We start from the raw sequence: 22,463 nt of genomic DNA on the forward strand, positions 1-22,463 counted from the left end.
TCTGTGGGCAGCTCGGACCCCCGTTCTGGGCTGTCCCAGCATGGCGGTGGGCACTGTGGCGTTGGTCCTCCTAGCAGTCTTCCCTGTTCTTCCCTTAAGAACAGCCATCTTCACTTGGGAGCTTGTCTTCCCTGTACCTCAGTTGTTCATGTGGCCAATCCAAGTGCCACATCCTCTCGTATCAGGAAGAGTGTAGTGGGTCAAACCATGTCCCCTCATCACCCACCCCCCTGCCAAAAAAAGCATCCCTCTAAGTCCCCATTCCTGGAACCTGTGAATGTGGCTTTCTATGGGAAATGGTCTTTGCGGGTGTAATTAAGTCAAACACTTTGAAGTGAGGAAGTGTTCCTGGATGATTTGGGTAGCCCTCAGCCCAGTCTTATATGAGACAATCACGGGGAGATTTGAGACAGAGGGAAGAGGAGGAGACCGACTGTGGAGGCGGCCCCCAGCTCAGGAACTCCTGGAGCTGCCGGAAGCTGGGAGGGGCAGGGGCTCTGGTTTTCCTCCAGAGCCTTTGGAGGGAGCACAGCCCCGTCAACACCTTCATGGTGGACCCCTGGCTTCCAGAACTGTGAGGAGATGGATTCCTGTTGTTTCAACTACACTGTTTACGGTGATTTGTTATGGCAGCCACAGGAAACTCATAAAGAGGGTACGATTTGTTCAAAGTCACTTACTCAGTTGCCAAGGGTTCAAGACAGGATCTGAACCCACAGTTTTGATTCCCAAGTCTGCTTACAATGCTTCTTCCCTGACAGTAAACCCGCTGTGGTCCCAAACCCTCGGGACTCCACTTGGGTTTGACAGGACTGAATGTAAACAGAGGCAGAGCAGCCCTGGACACGGAGCGGTCGATAGCCGTAGTTCGTCCTTCTGTCATCCTGCGACGGGGCCGACTTGTTTCTGCAAACCACACAGCAGACGTCCTGTTACTTCAGACTTTTCCTTGTGATAAATAACACAGTCACATGGGCATACGTGTCTTTTGGATGCCCAAGACTTTTGTTTTACCGCTTACCATAAATTCTTAAGGAATTCTTAGTATTCTTGGGAAAGGGCCTATTTGGTCCAGCAATACAAAGTTGTTTTCTTCTTAGGACTCTGGTTACATACTGTCAGACTGGTTACTGAGAAGTATACATGTCAGGCTGGTTTTACTAAAACCTTAGCACCTCAGACTAATTCTTCTCTCCCCTCCCTCCCTTCCCCCCTCCCTTCCTTCCTTTTATTCCCTTTCTTCCTTCCAAAATTTCCTTATAATCCATGTGCTGGGCTGTGCTAGGCACACCAACTCCCTAACTAAGATATTCCTTAGGACTCATTCACCTGAGTCCAGGAGAAATCAGTCCTTTAGGGGAAAACATGAACAGCCTTCTCTTTTGGCTTATCATATGGGATGTGGGGAGTCTGTTCCATCAGGGAACCACCAGGAGTCCATGAATCCTGGGGACTCAGTAACCGCAGGAGATAGAGGAAGTGGGCAGTGGTTTGAAAATCCCAGTCCCTCTGTTTATTCCCCAGGAATAAATTATCATTACCAAAGTCACCCGGCTCGCAGTATCAAATCAACTGCAGACCGGTTGACACTGGTGGCACAGCAGCGTCCAACTCATTATGTCTGGTGTTAGGAAAATGGAGAAATTATTTGGATCATTGGTAGGGTGGTAGTTGCTGTGATGGTGGCTTTCTAAATGAATGCAGCTAGACTGGGCTGGGGATGCCCAGGAGTACTTCCTGTCTCTCCTCAGGTAGCTCATATCTCAGTTAATATTTCATTGCCTCCATTTATTAGAGTTCGGGCCTGCTTTCTGACATGTCGGCACGCCACGTCTGAGTTTAGAGCTGAGTTTAGGACTTGGAGCAAAGAGAAGAGACACATTGACATTAAGGTGCCAATTGCTCTGTTTTTTAAGTTTCAGCTCAGTGCCTCCCCAACCCTTTCAGAAAATGCGTGACTTCAAAGGTGCATACTGACGCTGTGTCTCCTCGGGAAATCTGACTGGCGCGGACTCCTTTGAATATCCAGTGTTTCAACACAGGCTTGCTACAGAGGAAAAGAATATGAGCCTCTGTTCTTTCTTCTTTTCCCTTTGTTAGTTCCTTTTTGGTTTCTCTCATTCCATTCCCGTCTATTTCTTTCTCACCTTTTCGTTTTCGTTTCTTTGGACATTTTCCGTTGTGAAGGTCAGTACCTTGAAATTGAGAGCAGACAGCGTAAAGCACTGCAGCGTGGCCGTCGGGCAGCAGTGCGTGTGGTCAGGAGCCATCGTGACGGAGCGTTACTGCGTGGGGAGACTGTCAGAGAGGGGGAGAAGGCCAGGCAGCAGGGTGGGTGATGTCCCTCTGCTGCTGGTGGTTTTAAAACATCTGCCTGCAAATTCTGATAATCTGCCAATAAAAGGCAGAGTCTACTTTCACCCTCCCGTTCTTGAACCTGGGCCACCCTTGCAGACTAGCCTCTAATTAAGGTTCAAGGAACATGGCAGAACCTGTGAAGTCAGGTGATAAAAGATGATTTGGCTTCCATCTGGGTCTGTCTCACTCGTGAATGCTCAGCCTTGGCATCCAGCTGCCATGCTGTGGGGGAGCTCCATCTACCTCATGTGTAGAGACCACAGAGAGAGGCTCCCACGGGAAGGAACCACCAGACACGAAGTGAACAGCTGAGCCTTCAGTGGGTTCCAGCTTCCTGATGTTGTGAGGCAGGGACAGACTGTCCCCTTGGTGCCCACTTCAAATGCTTGATTCATGGACAGAATACGTGGTTTTTCTGTACCTCTAGGATTTGGGGTGACTTGATATAGATATAATAAGTAGAATATGCTCTAATCGATATTCTTAGCTAATTTTTATCAGAAAGTATTTATACTTAACCCCCTGATATGGTGTGGGCATATCTCACTTTAAGGACACGTGACAAGTTCTTTAGTTAATTTAAATAAAATAGAAATAAATCAATGGAAATTAGTTGAGATATTCCTGACCTGACCTATTTCACTATGGATTTTGAATCCATGGAAGGTAGAAATAATTGTTTCTCTAATTCTTAGGAAGACCACAGGAATTATCTCCATTGGCTATGACTTTCTCTTTTCTTGAGAGTGAGTGTGGTGTTTTAGCAAGAATAAAGAAGCAGCATTCATTCTATACCATTACTAAAGTTGGGTGGATGGCTATTTGTTTTATTCTTGTCTTTTCTTGCTAGACTTTTGCAGGACCTGGGTATTTATTTACCCAGTCCCCTACCCTCCACTTTTTATGGATTTTACATTTTAACAATGTGAAACAATATTTCCCAAACTTTATTTTTATACTCCCTTTGCATTTTTATATATACCAGTATTTTTATGTACAGCTATTTATAACGAAACTTTTATATTATTATAAATGTAAATGGTAGACCAGTAGCATATGTCTTAAATACAAAATATCCATAAAATAAGTATAATAAAAACAAAACAGTGGTTATTAAATTTTAGTTAGATTGCTGGTGATTCTGAAATTCCAGTGGTAGCTATTAAAAACAAAAATGTATCAAAATGAGACTGACTTGTTTTTTATAATAAGTGCAAGGATTCTAAGAGAATTGATTAAGAAAAAAAATTTCCCCTCCGTGTATAGTCTCAGAAGTCTTGAACTTACTTTCGATATTTGCATGTCTATTTTGCCCATGACACTTTTCCCATAATATTCTTAATCAGAACTTCATAAATATTTGTTGTGTTAATGAACCTATTTGTGTTTTGCATTCTTAATCTTGAGGGCTGTTGGCTGACATTTCTAGTCAGTGGAGCTAACCCAGTATCTGTTTGGGAAATATACCAGGCCCTTGATCTATTTGAGCTTGAGGGTTGAGCTGGTTTATATGTAACTAAGGCCATGACAATTAATTTTATGTATCAACTTGATGAGCCATGAGGCATGCAGATATTTGCTCAAATAGTATGCTGTTATGTCTACTGGGTGTTTTGGGGTGAGATAAACAGTTGAATCTGTAAACTGAGTAAGCAGATTGCCTTCCCTAATGTGGGTGGGCCTTGTCTGATCAGTTGAGGGCTTGAATAGGGAAAGGCTGACCCTCTCACCAGTTAGGGCGAACTCCTGCTTGACTGCCTTGAGCTGGATGTTGGGCTTTTCGTGCCTCTGGACTCAAATAGAAACATCAACTCTTCTTGACTCTCAAGCCCACCAGCTTTCAGACCTTCCAAAAGGTGCACCATTTGACCCTCCTGGGTGTCTAGCTATCCTGAAGTATTGTAACTGCTCAGCCTCCATAATTACATGAGCCAGTTTGTTATAATTAATAAATAAATGAATGCGTGTGTATGTCCTATTGATTCTGTTTCTCTGGAGAACCCTGACTGGTAGAGGCTCCAGGAGTCACTTAGTTTTACCCTCGGCCATACAGGTGTGCAGAGCCCACATTCACAAGTCACCTTTCAGTGTGTGCAGGTATAGCCCTGCCCCATACCTGAGGAGAGAGCAGGCAGGTCCCCTGCTCTTGGCACCTTCATCTTCTCATGGAGTCACCGTGCCTTCCTCGGCCACCATAGCCCCTGGCCTACGTACTGGTTTCTACTCCATGATGGCACCAATGGTCTCTGACCTCCCAGAATGACGCAGACTGAAACCCAGGGTTCCCCCACCCGCTTCGCTTTGGGTGCGGTGTCTGGTCAAGGCCTTGGGAATCAAAGAATGCTCCATACCCTGTGCTCCACATCCTGTGACAGACTCCACACAAGTGCCTCTCGCACCGTGGGCCAGGCATCCGAACGCATTCTTGCTTACCCGTAAGTACTGTGCCCGTTTGGTCTCTTCCTCCTACCTCTCAATAGGTCAGCCTTCTCAATTTACCTGTCAGACAACTGGTAAGCCAACCTCACGAGATTCTGTCCTTTGTTGACTCTGTGAAATCTCTGTCTTAGGTGGAGTCACCTAGAAGCAGAGTGGAACACAGAGATTTGGCTTTATTGATGGAGTGTTCTCAGGAAAAACCTATAATGGGTGAGGAGAGCAAGGTGGGAAAGAGGAAAGAAGTTAAGAGGAGATGTGATTTCAAGTGATTTCTAGCTTTGACCTGAAGCTCGGGGGTGGTGGGGGCTCTGCAGTGTAGACTGGACCTCAGAGCTGTCCCACACTGAGGCCAGAGGGCCAGGCTATTGGACCCCCACATTAGGGTGGGGGAGGTAGCCACAGGCCATCTCCAGGTGGGGGCTGTGTTTTCCCAGCTGTCTTGGGCGAGGTGAACAAGGACATCAGCTGAAGAAGATTCTCCAGAGAAGGGTGCAAAGGCCGGGAGATGGAACAATGGCTTCTGCTGCTCTCCTAGTCACCCTTGGTGTCTCAGATTTTCAGGCATAAAACGAGCATGTACTTAAATTGATGATCCTCCACAGCACGCAGTGTTTTCCGTGCATCTGCAGTGCGTGTTATCATTGCCCGAGTCACAGAGGCCCCTAACACAGGTCCCAGAGCAGATACTGATTTGCAGAGTGATGAGGAGGGGGCGGGGAGGAGGCTTGAAGTAATTAAATGTACCGAGTTGTATGAGAAAAGAGCGTATGAAAATCTGGGTCTTGTAGGTACTGCCTGGAGCTTTGCTGACGCCCACGGCTGCCCCTTACCTGCCCTCTGTTTGCGGAGGTCTGCCCAGTGCGTTCGCATAGGACGTGCCTGTAAGTCCCCGGAGCCACTCTTTGCTCTTCCCTGGCCTCCCAAGGGCCACAAGTTCCCAGTCGGTCGTTTACCTCCGTCAGTATTTGTTGTTTCTAATGCACGTTCCCCATCCTGGCAGCAAGGTGCTAATATGGTGCCGTGAGTTCTCAAGTACCAGGGGCCTCGCGGTGACAGCCGGCTGCCTGTGGGCCTGCAGCAGCACAAGGTGGGCTCCTACATGGTAGCTGCCAGCTGCCGGCCAGGCAGCAGCTCCGATTACGTCTTTCTGAAGAACCGTTCTATGAGGTAAAAGTGACATATTTAAGCCTCGTGAGTGTCTGACTTATCGGAGTTCAGAAGGTTGTCACAGAGGGGGCACTGCAGTCATTTTAAGATTTCAGAAGCTGCGGGACTTGAATAGGTAATTTTCCCCTTCGGAATATTACACATTAAATGCGCTCTGACCACTGGGGGAAGCCGAGTCACTGCCATTACTGCTCTTCCATTATTATAATGATGGAAGTGTAGCATGCCATCCGAAGACTGTCCCTACGTGTGACTCCAGGGTGCGCGAATGACAAGCCGGCGCTGGCTGACCCAGGGAGTGCCATGAGACACAGGCATTTCTGCATAGTCAGACACCCACTGCCTGGGAACTGCTGGCGTTTAAAGTGTGACTACATCTTCCTTTTTCTCACTTTTATCAGGTAAGTTCACCTTTGCTCAAAATCAGCTGCTCCTTTGTCTAGTCCCTTCACACTGCTTCGCTTTTTCTTTTTTTAATTCTACTTCATGGTTGTTGAAGCTTCCTCACTGCCGTGATCTCCTTTGCTTCGCGCCCCGAACAGGGCAGCTGGTGAGCCAGCGAAGACTCTGCCCAGTGGACGTGTGCGGGCAGCGGCCACCACTGTCCGGCCCGGAGCCCGTGTCCCTCACCACGCAGTCACCCTGACGATCAGGAGGTAGGGGTGGGCAGGAATTTCCCCTAAACGTCGTCCCGCTCTTCACGTTTCTGTGCCTGTTAGACTGTGCTGTTCTTTGCCCCCATCACTGGGACCCCGTAAACACCATGTTCTGTGTTGCCAGCTTAGTCCTGGCCCTAAGAAGGCATAGGATGATGGGACAAAAGTCAGCAGCCAGAAGCCATGGATTCCTGATGACTGCATTTCCCCTGTCATCGGAGTACAGAGGTCAGCACTCTGTGTCAGGGCTGCAAAGGCGTGGAGCCTGGGGCAGCCCAATAGTAACCTCTGTGTCCTGGGTCACTTCCCAGCCTTACTGTGACCTCCCAAAAGCCAAGGCTACCCCATTGCCTCTGGCTGCTGAAGTACTTGGTTCCAAAGGTGTTTGCTGAGTGAATGTGTGGCCCTGAGACCATGCTTTGTGGGGCTCAAGGAAGGATGTTTGCTTCTCTGGGTCAGAGCGGCTGGTAGGCCTGGGGTCTGGTACCCAGACCTTCTGCTCCACACTTACTGGGAAGAGAATCAGACCATGTTTAGGCAGCAATTACTGAGGAGCCTACTGGGTGCCGTGTACCCTGAGAAAGCAATCTGCCCACCCTCAGAAGTTCTAGGGTTCCTCGCGTGTCTGGGGAGGTTTCGTAGACATGAGTTCGGGCCAGTAGACCTGATGGACAGAGGACTGGGCTGGGATGGGTGTGGAGAGATCCCTTATTACACAAAGAGATGGGCATGTGTTTTTGAATGATTGGGGTCAGACAGAACAGTAAAATTATGCATTTCCTGTTACACACACACCTCAGTAAAACGAGGTAACTCCTTCTCTCCAAATTGTACCCCCAAAGGACACATGCTTTAGGAGCCCAGCACTGCAATGAGCTTCCCACCATCACAGCCTTCTACCACCTAATCAACTCCACCTGGGCCCTGTAGCCCCGGCCTTGTCTCTGCTGCCCCAGGCACAGCCAGCCTCTGCATCAGCCCCTGTGCCAGGCAGTGACACTGAGTTAGTAAGTGGTTCTGTTTTCCGAGAACTCCATTTCTTAGAAAGAAGCCTCTATGCGACCTGCCGATGTCGAAAGGATCCGGGAAGGGCTGGGGTCTTCAGGCATATTTACAAGGCTGATGTGGCATAGACCGTTCACTGTGCCCACATGTTTCCATGTGAAATTACCCATCCTGGGGCCTCCTGGAAGTTAAGTCAAGCAACTCCATCTGGCTCTGAGCAAATGCCGACATGATTTGTGTAGACAGCACTGTTAATAGTGGTTGGCACTAGCCTTCTGCCTGGACCTTTGTACCCAGGTGGCTGCACAGGGGAGAGCAAACAGCTTCAGGAAACCAGCTTCCTGTGCTCTCTGATGATTAAAAGGCAGCGGTTGAGGAGTTTAGGAGCAGGTACTCCGGGTTCCAGGTGCAGAGGGGATTCCAAACTGTTTGGTAACTGAGACTGTGCCACTCCTCCAGGGCGTGGGGGTGCCATTTAATTCCTCTTAGTGCTGGAAGGGGACTTGGTGGAATCGATTTGGCAAAAAGGTTAATGCGTTGTTATGGCTGCCAGTTGGCCTATTGAATCGCTAGTGACTGGGGCAGGGGAAGCATTTAATTTGATGCGCTGAATGCAGGCCCACCAGAGCCGGTGTCTTGCTTGTAGCAATTTCTCAGTGTGCGCATGCACATGTGTGTTTGCGGCTCCAGTGTGCTCCTGTTTTCATGCCTCTTACCCTCCCCTGTTATACAAGGGTTTATTGTAACTGTCCTCTGCCTGCTCACCTGCCCCCGCCCGCAGCCCCCAGAGAAAATACAAGACAATACTTTAATTTTCTTCTGTGTCACATTATTGGAGCACAGTGCAAACATAGGCCCTTCTCTGTCACAGACCAGGGCTCTCCTAGGTGGGATGCCCCCATGATGGTCCACTATGGCAGAGGCCAGCGAGTTGCAGCCTACCACTTGTTTTTATAGATAAATAAAGTGTTACTGGAACACAGCCACACCCATTTGCTTAGCAATTGCCTAGGGCCGCATTCACAGTGCAGTGGCAGAGGTGGGTAACTGGAACAAAGACCGGCTAGCCCAAAGCCTAGACTATTTGCTATGGCCTTTGAACAGAAAACATTTGTTGACTCCTTAGGGTTGCCAGATGCAGCTCATAAAAATGCAGGATGCCCATTTAAATTTGAATTTCAGAAAAACAAAGAATCGTTTTTCAGTGAAAGTGTGTTAACTAGGCCACATGACGTTGTTTGTTTTTGTTTTTTTGTTTGTAGTCTGGCCACCCTCTGACCCCTGCCATGGGATATGGGGAGGAAGCACTGCAGTCTCTGTTTACTTCTGTCTCAGCCCATTTCCATTCCCATCTCCTTGCATGTTTTGGAATAGTACACTGAGTGGTGTGTAATCGCTTGTAGATAAATGGGTGAACAGCTACTGGGGAGTATGCTGGGAAGTGAAATCTACCGATAGTAGGGCAGGACCAAAGCAGCTGGGAGAGCAGAAATGCTCCCACTCCTCTGACCAGCGAGGTTTCCAGCGTGACCCCTGGTGAAGTGCGGGGTGAGGGTGGGAATGCAAATTCCAGCCGGAGGGCGCAAGTGGGCGGGGACATTTGCTCCTAGGCAGGGTGATTGTGAGAGCCCATCGGGGATCTGCACACAGAGCATCAAGCAGAGCCTAGGAGGTTCCCTACAAATGTCCTCTTTCCTTCCCCTGAAATAAAAATACTTCTCTAGGGAATGGAAAGTGCAGAGGGTCCCCAGGACACTGTGAGTAAACCTCCCTCAGAGGGTCCTGCCGTCCCTGACGCCGTTGGGCTGCACTGGTGACTCACGCGGGGTTAAACTGCTCATGTGTGTGTGTGTGTGTGTGTGTGTGCGTCTGGAGACTCAGAGTGCTCTGCCCTGCGGTTTCAGTTCACATGGGGGTTGGTGACAAAGTTCTGTTTTCCTGTGAGTTCCCATCCTTCATCTGCTCTGTATCTGGTGTTCTTGCGAAACTCGGGGGGGATTCATCCGAAATTGTCCACAAACAGCTGCCACTGTGGCCGTCAGTGGCTCCTCAGACTGGCAGCCAGGCAGGCAATGGCCACTTTCGGGGCGTCCCAAAGAGAAGCGAGAGAGGGCCCTGGCTTCTGGGAGAACAGAGAGGGTCTCCTTTGTGTCTCCCGAGAACATCCTCCCCCAACACTCTCGGTCCACACCATACCCCAAAGTTCATGAAAAGGAAGTTAACTGTTCCAGCCCCCAAAGGAAACACCCACCTTTCTCCTTGGAGGAGACGATTGAGCATCTTTCTCTTGAAGTCTGAAAGGCTTCCTTGCTAAACAGCACAGTAAGTCAGTCCCTGATTCTTATCTGTTCCCAGGGCTAGGTGAAGGCTGGCAACGGAGGACCACCCTTCCCGCCCAGGAGCACAGGGTGTCTCATCTCTGTGGGTGGGAGCTGATAGTCAGGAGTCGAGAAAGGGAACACTGGCCCTACTTACCTCTCAGAGGCCAGAAGCCCCATCTTCCACCATCATAAACTGGAAACAGCGTTTTCCATCATTCATTTATTCATTCATTCATCTATTCACCAACAAAATTTTCCTGGGGATGTACTCCACTTCTTGCCCTGGACTACACACAGGGGATACCAGATGATTGAGACTCAGTAGCTACCCTCAAGGAGCATCGTTTGCAGGAGAAGTAAGAAAAAGTAAGAGGTGTATTAAGGCGGCGTGATGAGTCTCAGTGCAGGAAAGTCATGTGTGCAGTCAGAGCCACTGTAAGGAGCATTCAACACAGCTGGGAAGGAGGTGCTTGAACTGGACTTTGGGCCTCGGGACGAGTTTGCCCAAAGAAGAAGGGGGTGGGGGACGGCCATAATAGCTGGGAGGAACAGGGCATCCAAAGCTCACTGGCTCAAGACTGCAAGGTGTGCCTGAGAAGCTGCAAATGCTTTTGGTTTGTAGCTATTTGCTTGGGTAGTTGCATGAACTTGTATGGAGAAAAAGAAAGAAAGGAAAAGGTTAGGAAGGGGTCGTGGGCTACCCTGCATTTCTGTTGCCTGAAACCAATGAAGAAAATATGAATTACAGCGGAGATAAAAAGTAAAACTGGCTTCTTGGCCTGAAAACTCACACGATAATTTGACTAAAGTCATCAGTTAAACAAAATAAAACAAGACTCCCATTTTCTGCAAAGTTTTAACAGCCCCCATTTCCTGCCACATCAAGTTGTAATTTCTCTACCCAGTACTCACAGCCTGCCCTGGCCCAACTGCACCCCAGGGCCCAGCTGCCCCAGCCCTTGCTCCCCAGTGCATGCCGTTCATTTGGAGCCAGCCAGTGATGCTTGCTTGCCACTTGCATGTTATTGATGCATAAATTGGTGTCCCAAAAGGTTAAAGAACTTACCTACGGAGACAGCCAGTTCTGAGTGGAGTTTGGACTTGAACCTGTTTCTGTCAAAGCCAGAGTCCTTTCAGCCGGCCCCTTTCCTGGAAGAACTCAGCCTCGTGGCACCCGATCAGTTCCTCCTGGTGGACTGATTGATTGCAGTGAGATCCTTTAGCAAGCTTTTGGCCGAGCCGGACATCTCCCTGCACTCCCTCTCCACCGCCCTCACAGCCTGGGTTTCCAGGGCTCCACGCCACGGGCACTCGGTTTGAGAAAAATGAGTGTGTTTTCCAATCTCGTTGCCGGTCTCCTGGAGTGCCACGACCACCGTTCCCGTCCCACTCACAGCCGAGCTGGGTGCTAAAATACACCACCTGGGGGGGCCTCATTTTAATGTGTGGTGTTTGGGGGTCACTCCACAGACAGGGGTTTGTAGGAATATCCTCCCTTTGCCTCTTTTTCTTGGATCTTGGAAATGTGACATTTTAAAGACCTTCTTGGCTGGAGGATTTTTTATTGTAAACATAAAATGTTCATTGAAACATTAAACATTTTACAGCTGTTTTTCAGCACATAAATTTTCATAGACACCCACCCCCTCACTACCACACCCTCCTCATATATTTCTCCTTCTTCTTCTTTTTTTCCCCTGGAATATTTTCAAGACCAGAGTTGAGGGTGAGTTGGGGGGGGTGGCTAGATTACAGATAAAATATGACAGACAACGTGGGTCATCCAGTTTGGGAAAGCACGTTGTATTTTAACACGACGAGGAATTTGCGTGTGTCAGAACCCTGCCAAGGAAAGTAAAGGCTCCCTGCGCCTTTCAGCCTTGACTTGAGCCACGGTGAGGCCGAACCCTGTGCCAGGCCAGGGGAGGCTACTGGGCAAGTCCAAAATGTGTCTCCTCTCCCCGCCAGAGTGATGGAAGGGCGGACTCTGAGAAAGCCAAAGGACTCAGGGAGGTCAGAGTGGCACTAGCTGCCTGTGATTTGTCAAAGGGCATCCTTCTGAATAGATGATCTGGGGGCGTGGGGCGGGCTACTCATAGAAGCAGGGTCCTGCAGAAAGCTGACCTAGTTTGGTCCAGAATAGAGCAGGATGAGGCTGGTACTGAGAGGCCAGGGGAGGAGTGTGAGGAGGGATAGTGGTCAACAGCCTACTAAGCCTTGTCTCCGATGGGCACACGATGCCTGGGAATGCACAACCAGTTCCCTATAGACCGTGAAAAACAGGGGCTCCTAGGCCCTGCCAAACTCCGTGACAGGAATTCCATATACAGCCACCCTTGTCGTGGCCTCATGGTGGGTGGGGTGAGCTTCCTTCACCCTGGAATTTCGGCATTGGCCCTGCAGTTTTTCTTTTGCCAATACGACATTAGCCAGTGTGATATGAGCAGAGTCTTGAAGTGTGCTTGCGTGATCGGGTTCGCCCCCGGCACTTCCCTCACAGCCGATGCCGCTGCAGCTTGTGTTGCAGAAGGAGATGCACGAAGCAAACCTGAACCTGACTTACAGCTTGGAGCCAAGTTCCGCCACTCCAGTCAGTATCAGCCAAACCCTAACCAACCCAAAGGTCAGTGAGTGAGAAAAATAAAATACCTGTTCCTGTGAATCATTGGACTTCTGAGGTTGCTAGTTATGTAGCAGTATTGTGGCAACAGCTGACAAATGCACCCCCACCCCCCGCCCAATGGCTTCATTTTCCACTTAGAAGAAGAATCCACCTTCTCTACCAGGGTCCGAGTGGCCTACAGCTCTGAACCGCTGCCTGCCCCTCACACTTGGTTTCACACCACCGCACTCCAGGCACTCTGCTCCTCTTTCTCTTCCTCAGACACATGAAGCCCATGGCTGTCTTAGGGCCTTCGGACACGTTGCTCCTGACCCAGTTCACATATCACTTCCTCAGAGGCCTGCCCTGACCACCGTGTCTGAATGAAAACAATAGCAGTAATCATCATTTCACTATGTATTAAGTGTTCATTATACCCCAGACTATGTTTTCAGAGTCCCAGAGATGCTGAGGCTCAGCACGTTGTCCGAGTTATCCAATAGTAAATGGTGGAGTCGGAATCAAACCCTGCCCCTCCCTACCCACTCTCTTTTCTTTGGAGTGCTGTGTGAATATGTGTGTGTTTGTTTCCTCCTTCACTGTCTCTCTGCTCTCTGCTCTCGCCTAGAGTGTAAGCCCACGAGCTTGTACGGTGTGAGGGGAGGTCCTTTTCAGGGAGGTACAGCCGGGCAGAGTACGGATAGCTCAGCCTGCTGGAGCTCTAACTCAGTCTCCAGTTCGCTCAGGGACTGAGGATAAATGGTAGTACTTCTCTCGTCCTCAGTTTCCCCACCTGCCCTTGATCTCTTGGGTCCTCTGAGATGTAACATCCCATGGTTCTCTAAGACCCTGAAGCTGAAGGGCAGCCCTGTTCCCCAGTGGCCCAGGAAGTTCCCAGTCCATCTGCAGCAGAGATTATTGAACTTGGCCGGGGCACGTGGGCTCTGAAGACCCTAAAGGATGACAGAAGAGCTCCCTGCCTGTCACACACTTCATTTTTCCACAGACTGAGCTATTCCTCTCCTGACCTGATTCACTCATTCTTGCCTCTGACATTTACCCAGTGTACCTGCGTCCTTGGTTATGTGTTGAACTGTTCAGGTGCAAAGGTCACCATATCTTGGGTGGAGCGACCACTCAATACATATTTGATGAATGAGGGAATGAAAGAATCCAGTCTACACCCTATAAACAGCTCATCACAAATATCTATAAAATAGCCCCGAAGACTATATATGAAAATAATTACTGTGGAAAGGCTTAACTCTTTCTGGGCAGTCATTCAATCATTGTTATCTCCAGTCTCTGCTGGGCATTCCTCCATGTCAAGCCCTGGGGATACAGAGTTAAATAAAATAGGAGGAGCTGACCCTAGCCGTGCTGACTGTGAAGTTCACCTTCTGGCTCCCACCCACCAGTTTCATTAGGGCCTTGCTCCGTCTCCACAGCAGGCCTATGTTGCCATCAGAGACCCCGGGTCTCAATACAGCACAGCCCGATCAACATGCCCTGACCAGTGACGGATGGCAGCGGCATGAAATCACTGGGCGCAGATAGGAATCAACAAGGGAGATTAGGTAAGGTGCTTATTTGAGGTGCTGTCAGGGCTGTGGCAAAAGGGTTCCCTCGGGCTCGAGGCGTGCCCTCTGTAGTTATTTTTCGTGCACACTCGGATTACCCCGCTCGGTGATATTACATCTGCGTGCACCTTGCCCTCTGACACGGCAAACAGGATGCTGCCAGCATCCTTGTCAAGCCATATATCTTATGTAGGAAGGAGAATCTTTGGGGGGAGGTGAATTGATTTGCAAGGCATCCTGACCCACAGTCTCCTATTTCTCCTTGCCATCAAATAATTCACCTTTCTACCCCTAGGGCCACACTGAAATTCAAACCTGGGAGAAACCAGGGACTATTTGTAGCAGTGGGATCAGAGAAATTGGCCAAGTGTATTCTAAAATAATCAGCTGCTGATCACACAGGCAGGGTGTGCTGTAGGCCTGGTGGGATGATGGGTAGATGGATGGAGGCTGCGGCAGGCTGGCCCTCCATGACCCAGGGCTGTTGTGCTTCGGTGGGTCAGCCACCGTCCGTGTGCCATGCATCACGTGCAGATGACCTTTACATCCTCACAACCACCTGCAGAAAGGTAGTGGCCCCATTTTGCAGGTGAGGAAACAGACCCAGAGAAGTTAAAGCCTCACCCTACAGAGAGAAAAAGGAAAAAAAAATACGTTTTTAAGAGAGTTAAAGAACACTGGAATGTTTAAAAATTCTACACAGACTATTGCATTAAAATCACTATTTTAAATTTTTTTAAAGACTAAAAATAACTCAAACTCAGGTTTTGGATGATGGTGGTAGAATATTAAATCATAATGAAACATTTAATGTTTGAGGGTTTTCCTTAGCACTAGGAGTTCATACAATAGTTAAGAATGTATTTGTATTTATGTATTTATTTTAGTAGGGGAAAAAGAAAGGTGGGGAATACACATACAGATAATAACGGAGCATGAATAAGGATAGAGAAAGTATTTTTTGGTTTAGTTGAGAAATAGCTAAGTAGGAAAAATTACAGATCTTAAAATAGGTGTAATATATTACATATCTGTGAAAATGGGCCAAATAAATCGCCTCCATTAAAGTCCTATTGGATGTTCAAATCTCGGGTTACCTGGAATGCAACTGTACTTCCTATATTTAACCAGGCTTTTTATAAACTGTTCCTCTTCACACCTCGAGCTGACAGCCACATCCTGGGTGGTTATTTAATACCCAGTTTGACTCTCTTCACTTTGAGGGTCCTCGAAATAGACGGAAGACCAGAAAGCCTTTTAAAACTCTTGTGCTGTTTACAGGTCAAATGCTTTTCTGCAGAGTGTCTCTGAGCAGCCCTTTTTCTTCCTTTTTTCCCCTTTAATCATAGGTAGATAATCATCGACCAAATATAAGAGAAATAAGACAACATATAGAAAGCATTTTAAAAGTCCTTTCTACATCTTAAGAACAAGGAAGAAGAAAAAACAAAAAGAAAAGAGAAAAATTAGCAGTTCCTCTAGGAACTGTGTTTGCCTTAGACAAACAGAGCGAGAGGAGCCAGGACCAGGTCTGCCAGTGGGCGATCTTCATGTAATCCCTGTACAGAGCTTCAGTTCACCTGAAAGACGGAAATGCCAGACACAAAATTCCCTCGCTGCCCTGTCACTCCTAAGAGCTGTGATGAGTGGGTGTCACCCAAACTCCTAGCTGTGTGATCTGAAAAGAAAATTCCCGATAGGACAAGGAGGTGCCACTTGGCTTAGAAAAACTGAAAAACAGTGCTATTTCAAACAATGGGCCCACACTGTCTTTCCAAACACATTTGAAGTAACGCAAAAGGGAATAGTACCGCACATGTAAAAGACAATTAGATATATATATTTGTGTTTTGAATAACTTATGAGAGAAACTAATTAGAATAAAAAATGAGATGAATATACCAGGAACATAGATAAATTATTTATGTCCACCAGCGTTAAATTTAACTGAGTTTCTGGGATTCTAAAACTAAGAATTTATCACTAACCAATAAAAAGACTTATGGGTGTGTACTAACAAATCTTTATCCTGGAACATAATTCTAAGAATTTATTAGGTAGACTCCTGTTTATTTATTTTTAAAAAAAGGTACAGGTAATGATACATTATTTTAGAAGAGAGTTTGCTAAAGATGAGCACATTTCTTCTGTCAGTCATGCATGTCTTATATGCCTGAGTAAAACCAGAGTGTAATATTAAACTATAAATTGAGGAAGCGCTTATGCAAAAAGTTAAAAAATATATAGCTTCAGTTCCAATTACCAATATTATGACATTCTTGATTGAAAAAGGAAGGAAGGAAGAAGGAAGGAGGAGGAAGGAAGAAGGAAGGAGGAAGGAAAGAAGGAGGGAAGGAAGGAAGGAAGGAAGGAAAGAGGAATTCACATGTTTCAGAATGAGACTAGAGGCAAAGTGGTCCCCCAAGTGAAAAGAAATCACCAATTGGCCCTCATGGCTGCCCCTCTGTGTGGAGGTGGGCTGCTGCAGTACCGCTGAAGAAAATCAGTGTTTTTCATTATAAAAAAGAGGAGGAGGAGATAGAGAAAAGCAGGCACCGAGTCCAATTAAAGTCAACATACTCTGACTTTGATTAAATTAATAAACAAAGACCAAGTCTTGCCAACCAGTTGTCTCAGTTCATAGACGAAAACCCTTCCGTATCTTTTACAATATCTGCTACTGAAGGACTCACTTAGACACATAACTGAAAACATACCTTCAAGTAGTTGAGTGGCTTGAAATCTTAGTAAATGCTATTTAGTAGTTTTCATATAAATGTTTCCAAACATCAGATTAAAACAAGACTATTTTTCTAATATAATTGAGCTAACAAGATCAGCAGATTTTTAATCCCGCTCCTAAACTGTGGTGAAAATCTATAAGATAAACATGTCTATATTTGTTTTCCCATGATAATAACCATCTGAGTTAACATATATGGAACACTTACTGTGTGTTAAGGGCTTTATATGCACATCATGTTTAATCTTCACAAAAACTCTATGAAAGTGATGTCTAATAAATTCAATCACATAATTAATTAAGTGACCTGATAAGCCAGCCTTGCTCCCTGGTCAGAAATTCCAGGGGTCAGGCCTCCTTATCCAAATATGTCCTGCTCCTAGCTTGGCATCGTGCTACATCAGTGGGCCTAATTCTGGGTACTTGGGTTGTCTGGTTCCTTCAGGATAATGACAATGACCCCATGAACCTTCTAGGATTCTCATTTTATCAGCCAGATGCAGAGCAAGTGAGCAGGGAGAATATTGGGGTCAAAGGGACCATCCACCTGTATTTTTGAAGATTCTTTACAACTCTGTTTGTCATAGAAAATAATATTGTAGAATTTTAGACAGCACAAAATTGAAGGGACCCATCCAAGGTCACATGGTTCATAAGTGGCAGAGATAGAGGAAGTCTGTCTAATGCAATCCAACTTACCCATCTCAAGAAGAGAGATATGCCAAGGAAGATGATTATTAAATTATCACTAATGTGAACCCTTGTAATTACTCTCAGAATTTTCTTTAGGCTTATCCCATAGGGCATTGTTAAGCATTATTAGATTGTGATTATAAATGGATTTGGTGAGACATTTCTCTTTTGCTCAGTGGCAGCTTTTTCTCTAGAGGACCTGGCCTCTGGAGGAACCGTCTTCTTTGACTCCATTTACTGGAGATGAAGCCCTGAGAGCATCACTTCCCTTCCCCACATTCGGGCTTCTTTCCTCTGTAAAGTCAACTGATGAGAGTCCAGTGCATTTTCAGGGAAGACAGCATCAGACTGATTTCAGAGCCTAAGGTCAATGTGCAAGTTAGCAAGTGCCCATCGTCATATGTGCTGAACAGGTGGATAAAGTGAATGACTAGGTCGTGGGGACTCCCTAGATGAGTATTTTCCAGCAGCTGGCCCCGAATAGGAAAGCCAGAGTTCTCAGTACACGGACCAGCTTCTTTCTTCCTCTTCTTCAGTTCCATATTCTTAAGGTTTTTCTCTCCAAACAAATAGCATTTGTTAAAAATTCATGTCTCGTGTATCAACCAGTGTTGGAGTCTTTGAATTTCTTTTTCTGAAAGCAACTTTCCTCACATTCCCTTCATCCCCCCCCCACAGGTTTATTGAGACATAAATGAAAAATAAGACTGCATATATTTAGGGTGTACCACGTGATGCTTCGATACATGTGTACACTGTGAAATGATTACGACACTCAATTTGATTGGTGCATTCATCACCTCACGTGGTTACCTTTTCTTCCTATGTGAGAGAGAAAGCTTGAGGTGTCCTCTCTTCACAAATTTCGAGTTGCAACCCAGCGTCTCTGACTGCAGTCACCATGCTGCACACGGAATCTTCAGAACTGAGTCACCTTATGAGTGCAAGCTTATACACTTCAACCAATACCTCCCCTTCCCCCCACGCCCAGCCCCTAGCAACCACCATTCTACTCTCTGTTCCTGTGAGTTCAACTTTTCTTTCTTTCTTTCTTTTTTAATTCCACATATAAGTGATACCATACAGTATTTGTTTTTCTCTGTCTGGCTTGTTTCACTTATGGATGTTTTAATTATGTCCAAAAGCAGGGAAGCCAAGCATTTTAATTAGTGCACACAGCCTAATAAATGCACTGTTTTGGTTGTTTTTTTGAAATAAGAGAAAAGAGACCTTGACCATCATCACCAGGGCCTCTGGGTTCGCCAATGAGGAGGAGGAGGCCACGAAGGCCCTTTCTTGTAGAGCTGAGCGAACATGACTGGGAGTGGAGCTGATGCAGTCAGTGGGTAAGCTCACTCATGGTCTGTGCTGTGCCCTACAGCGCCCCCTGTCTGCTCGGGTCACACGGCTGTGCCTGGGGAAGGCTACTGCTCCCCACTGATGCTATCAAAGAACACACAAGCAAAAAGGAGGGCTCTCCTTGAAGGACTTCATCCCAGGAGTTTGAGGAGAGAGCCTTAGACACTTGCAGAAGGTAACAAAGAAGGTAACAAAGAATGGGCGGCCTACAACTCCAGGTTTGGGTAAAGCAGGACTTGCCGCTGTCCCCTGGGACCAGATCCTTCTCCACTGGTATGCTGGGGCCCTGTGCCACTCGTCATTTTAGGGCTGCGTGATGATGTGGAGAGCGCAGGGATGCTCTTAGCCGGTACCCGCCAGGATGGCCATACTGGTGTTAGAGTATCACACACTGCCGCGCTATTTGAAATATAAGCCTGCCCCAAGCCCCTCAGGTGTGCACATAGCGCTGAGATTCCTGGGCGGTCCAGCACCTGAGGGCTAATGGCTGCTGGTAGGGGAGGGACCCCCTCCAGGACATTCAGATTAGTCAGTGCTGACTGCTAAGTACCCAGTGTCATCCCTGATAAACGGTGCAGAAATGATTGCCAAAATATACTTGGTCCCAGTCCCACCTCCTCTGTTTGATAGCCTTGGGACCTCCAGTTACCTCCGAGGCCTTTCCACCTCTATATCTAAGCGTATTAATCATCATTACATCATGGGATTGTTCTCAGTTCTAAATGATGAGAAAAGCATGCCAAGAATAACAGTGTTCTGCATATTGTAGGTCTGTAAGAAGTGGTAGCTTTAAATTGTGTGACAAACTCCCCCTCGGAGGAGAAGACCTCACTCATGTATCCTTGGGTATGACAAGTCCTGGGACACTGCCCCTCTCCCTGCCCCCATCTCCCACCTTCAGAACTGCACATGAGCAGCTGCCTCCCAGTGGGCCCCGCTCGCTGCGCAAAGTGGCGAAGTAGATGTCATGTTTGTGGACAATTCCATTCACTTGTGAGACTCAGTTGATTTCATGGGGGTGTGGAACAAATTAAATGCAATGAAATGAGTAGCTTTGGGAGCCACAGTGAAGGCAGTTGAGAAAGGACAGAACTCCGCAGGACTCAGACATTATTTGAGAAGCTCTGAAGTTTACTTGGTCTGGAATTCTAAAAAAAGAGATTAGTTAAGCAATAGTTTACCTTAGACCATTACGAGATGGACTTGAGCCAAAACAGACGGTCAAACCTGAGAGAGAAGTTAGGGAAGGGATTATTTTTAGTGTTCTGAGAGACTTTTAATATTCCTGTGAGAGTTTTGCGCTATGTACTTATTGGGTATATTTTATAATTTATAACACCCCTCAGTTTCATTCTGTTTGTTAATTCATTCTCCTATTAAACTACATATAAGCAACTACTTACCTAGACTTAAAACAGAGGGCCAGAAATCAAATGTAACCTGAGACATGTGGCCCCCGATCAATGCTTCTCAGTTCTTTGTAGTTTTCTACATTCCATAGTGCTAACTTGCGTAACCAGTAAGATGTTGCAGAAATCACGGTATGTGACTTCTGAGGCTAGGTCATAGAGGACATGAAGTTTCTGCCTTGCTGACTCTCACAGAAGCCAGTGGCCCTCTTGTGAGGCTGCTCAAGCAGCCCCGTGAAAAGGGACAGAGACCTCCCACCAATAGCCATGTGAGTAAGCCACCCTAGAAGCTGACTTTCCATCCCTGGCCAAGCCTCCAGGTGACTGCCAACCCACTTATAACCTTGACTTGAACTACGAGTGAGACCCTGAGCCAAAACCACCAAGTTAAGCTGCTTCCACAATGTCTGGCTCACAGAACATGTGCAATAATAAATGCTTATAATTGTTTCATCCCAGTTAGTTTGGGGATAAGTTGTTATGCAGAAGTAAATGACTAGTACAATTGAAAATCAAAATCTTTAGCTGCCCATTCAGACTTCAAACTATGGACTATTTATTCAACACTACTTAGTTCCAACTGAATAAAAAGTGAGTTAAATTTCATATCCCCCCCCCCAAATAAATGTAAAGTGAGGTTTGCTTTGGCAAATATCACCTTATTGGACACCATCCATTGCTGATCAGTGTGTGGTGTGATGTGTTAACAAGGCAAAGGCCATCTGGACTCCTAGGTGCGTGAGCTTGTTGAGAACACTAACTTTTACAGATAGTTGGGACTATACCATTTAACAAATAATTGGGTTAACTATTTAAAAGTGTCGTATTATAAATATTTAATTTTATTTTAGTGTACATCTTTCTAAAATGCACCCCCTGCTCCCCTGCCTTCTTAAACCGAGTGCATTTGGCAGCTTTGATGACTGGATTGCCATTGCAGTGAGGTCTGGAGCGTGGCTCTGGGGGCAGAAGGTGGCATGGGGCATAACCACATGCCATGGATAAGGACATGGGTGCCAGTCCCTGCAGTAGCCCTGGAAGCCTTCTCCATGCCCCCTCTGATGCCAGCCTGCTGGCTGGTCTCGTGCCCATTTCATGAAGGAAATCCTAAACAGCCCTCAGTTATCCCAGGTGACCCTTGGCAACAAGGTCAGGGGGTCCTTTCCAAACTCCTATCAGTCTTCTTACACCTCCGCCATGGTCCCCTGTTATTATTTCCTTCACATTCAAAACATTTAAGATCTAATTAACATCAAAATTTGTCTTTAAATCAACTCATACTTTCATTAAGTTTGTTTTAAAAGGAAATTTTCTATCACCATCATAAAGGGAAACTCAATATGATCTGCTGGAAAGTAGATGAGGATAAAACTGCATACCTTGAAAATAGAGCATCATTACTAATTTCAAGGAGCTGTTATTACCAGGGTAGATTCTAAGCTCAATATTGGCTTCTCTTTGTGTAAATGGGAGGCTAGCAACTTGAAGAGAGGCAGTGAAGATAAACTAAAACCAAAACAAGATTCTTTTCAATTGGCAGGACTGAGTAGACTAAGAATGAACAGTCTCACTGAAGTCTCTTAATCCAGGGTCTGTGAGGCAGCCGTGATCACCTGTGACCTGGTAGCACAGTTACTGTCTCAGGACTGAAGTGAGCATCCCCTGAGTGTGTTTCAGTTTGCAATGCCAGGACCTTGTGACTTGTCGACACCAATCCATGTGCCATCGCCACGGATCTGCACGGCGGACAGTCAGCCACAGGTGCTCCTTGTTTGTGTGTCCTTCCCTCTGGTCAGCATGCAGGCTGAGAACCCTGGCTTTGGTTATAATCCCAGTGCCTCTCCTCGGGGGTAAAGGGAGATGATACCATGTACTCGTCAGGTTCTTGTGGGGGTCAAGGGTGATGATATGTATATAATGCATTAACATTTACTGTAAAGAGGATGTCTCAGTTGCCATGTTTGCATCAGTATTTGAAAATTTTTGTGTTCAAGTTTTTGGAGAGAAGACAGTCTTCTTCCTAGGCTGCTATGTTCTTTAAAAAAGGTGGGGAGAGGGGAGAAAAGCCCCTTATGCAGACAAAGCCCGGGGCCGCACTGCAGGTATGCTGAGTCCCCAGCTCCTATTGTCT

The 22,463-nt window shown here is 46.8% G+C and overlaps 1 protein-coding gene and 1 long non-coding RNA gene across 2 annotated transcripts in view; one reads left to right on the forward strand and one right to left on the reverse strand.

Moving 5' to 3' along the window:
- WWOX (WW domain containing oxidoreductase) overlaps positions 1 to 22,463 on the forward strand; it is an 897,629-nt gene that overhangs the window by 501,770 nt on the left and 373,396 nt on the right. The gene's annotated exons all lie outside the window — the stretch shown is intronic.
- On the reverse strand, positions 1,353 to 7,051 carry LOC128779681 (uncharacterized). The gene is made up of 3 exons (XR_008425751.1): positions 5,751 to 7,051; positions 4,858 to 4,938; positions 1,353 to 2,298 (listed from the first exon to the last, which is right to left on the reverse strand). It is a non-coding gene; the product is annotated as an uncharacterized lncRNA (long non-coding RNA).

The sequence above is a fragment of the Desmodus rotundus genome, chromosome 12 (genome assembly GCF_022682495.2).
Source record: "Desmodus rotundus isolate HL8 chromosome 12, HLdesRot8A.1, whole genome shotgun sequence".
Taxonomy (NCBI): Eukaryota; Metazoa; Chordata; class Mammalia; order Chiroptera; family Phyllostomidae; genus Desmodus; species Desmodus rotundus.